We start from the raw sequence: 2951 nt of genomic DNA on the forward strand, positions 1-2951 counted from the left end.
AAGAATACTTTTTAACGTGCCGTTGAAAACATTATTCGTACTCATAATGAAATTCTAGTTTATCATCGTTAATGTGGATAGTATTTTAAAAAATCAAACAAAGATATAAGTAAAACTGTTAATCGAAAGATGAGAGAAAAAAAAAGAAAAAATCTTTGCAGCATAGCATAATAATGCATTTGCAGCATTGTAATAATATTTAAAGTTTAATATTGTTATAATTCAAATCATTATGCAAATATTACGCGTGTTTGTTGCTCTTCGTATTATGCGAGGTTCATAATCTATCATTTAAATGAATAAAATATATAAAAATTTAAATATACGTACTTTATATAGAATGTTAATACAATATATATTTGGGAAGTATCTTTGAAGAATCGATTCTAAAGATTAAAAACAAATATAAAAGTGATTGATATACAAAATATCGATCGAGATTTATTTATTAAATTATAAATAATTTCGCATTAAATAAAACGAAATAGGAATAAAATGCAACGATATAACAATTTAACAATAGAATAGAACAAAGAATAGACAATAGAACAATTTCTCTCTTTTTCCATCTCACTTCGTCTAACGCAAATTTTAATTACTTATAATTTAATTCGTATAATTTTTAATATTAATTCGTATAATCTTTAATATTTTTTATATGTACATCAACTTTTATATTTTATATTTTCTTTAAAATTGATCCAAAATTAATATATANTGTATATATAATATATCGTATTTGTATATGTATATGTAACAGTTTCTATATGTATATATAATGAAATACAGAAAAAAGATAATACAAATATATTAATTATATATAACTGTATTATATATAATTGTAATTATATATAACATATATAACTGTAATTATTTTAATATATGTAAATAACTATGACAATATACTATATTGAAATGCAAATGAAGATTTAAAAAAATAGAGTGATAACATTCTTGTTTGAAAAAATAAATTAATTTCTGTAATGATATTGCGAATAATATTATTTTATATACATATAACATTATTACATTATATACATATTACATACATATTATTTATATATTATTTCTGATCGCGTGACAATTATATTGTCATAGTGCGATAGATAAAACATAATTAGAACAATTTCAATACACGAAACAATTACATTTTGTTGTAATTGAATTTTATTTATCAATCGATTAATTTAAAAATTTATTCAGATATTTCTATTATTATCTTATAACTAGTCGATTCAATGAAATAATCAAAAAGTTAAATTTAATTTTATAAATAAAATATTCAATTATTATTTTATTGTTCTTAGAATTGTATCAAAAAATGAAAAAAATATGAAACAACTGAAAAATTCAAATCATGTGCATCAAAATTTGTTAATTAAATTAAATTAAATTAAGTCTAATTTTTTCCAATATATTAGCAACATATGACTAATGACAACAAAAATTAATGTTAACATCAGAATTATTAAACTAATTGATTTTTTATTTTTGCAACTAATAAAATTTGATGAAAAAATTATTGATTTTTATTCAGATACAAAATTTTAGATATATATATTTATATATATTTATATACAAGATATCCCAAAAATATTGAAATATCCATAAACTGGAGATTTCTAAAATAATTTCAACATTTTCAAAAACTTTGCAAAAACTTTATAGCTTTGTTAACGAATTATTAAGAAAAAATATTGGTTAATCACAGAGCGCATAACCTAATCGAGTCATGACAATAGCATAGGCCGCCAATCAAGCACAAACAAATTCAAGCAACGTACGTCGAAAAAACTGTGTTCAATATTATAGTTTTTTTTGTGATATAATCTGTAATATAATTTTTTATCGATAAAATATTCATATTTATATATTATATTTCATATTCAATATATTTTCTTATATACATATTCTTTAATATATATTACTTGGATTTGTTTACGATGTCTCTTAGAAATCTCTAGTTTACAAATATTCCAACATTTTTGAATATTCTGTATGTAAAGAGTGAATCAGAATAAATGGGAAATATGATAGAACCTGATTCTACGTGAAAAAATAAATCAAAAATATAGCATAAATTTTTTAAAAATTAATTTTAAAAATTAATTTTTTGAAAAAATTGAATTGAATTTGAAAAATTTGCCAATTTTTTTGAATTATACGATTGCTTGATTATATTCAATCTTGACTTTTTTAGAAATATAGACGGAAGTGATAAAATTTTATTCTATTATATATTTTTTACTTATTTTCATATATAGAGTATTCATTTATCGATCGTTTATTTATATCGATTTATATCCAACAAAGAATCAACCAATTTCAATTTCATTTAAAAAAGTTTCAAATTTGATTTATTTGCTTCAAATTTGAAAAAGCTTCAAATGAAAAAATTATTTATTTTTTTCATTAAAATCAACTATACTTCTCATATGTTCCGACTCATTTGTATATAATATATTAAATTATTTTCATAATACTATCTTAATTCCAATTATCTATATACTCAAATATCGATATATATGTGTAGTATAAACATATATATACTATATAGGTATATTCATGTAGTATATTAGACATAGTTTTGAAAAGTTAATCTATACTTTCTTTTAAGCTAAACTTTCTTTTCGAATAAAAAAAATATTTTTTTATATCATTCAAAAGAAAGAAATAAAATATATTATGCTAAAATGCTTGTTTAACCATTGACCGAATTTTATTATTTGAAAAGCAATCGATGGTAAATATTAAATATAACGAAAAAAGAAAAAAAAAGATCATAGCAGACATTATATTTATAAATAAATTTTTTATAGCACTTCTAGTCCAAATGCGAAGTTTATTAAAAAAGGGAGAAAAGAAAAAAAAAAGAATTTTTTACATTACGAATTTATATTTTTATGTATAATGTATATTCCAAATATATAAATGCTTAGAAAAAAAAAAAA

This window comes from Apis dorsata, unplaced genomic scaffold (assembly GCF_000469605.1).
Source record: "Apis dorsata unplaced genomic scaffold, Apis dorsata 1.3 scaffold_1109, whole genome shotgun sequence".
Classification (NCBI taxonomy): domain Eukaryota; kingdom Metazoa; phylum Arthropoda; class Insecta; order Hymenoptera; family Apidae; genus Apis; species Apis dorsata.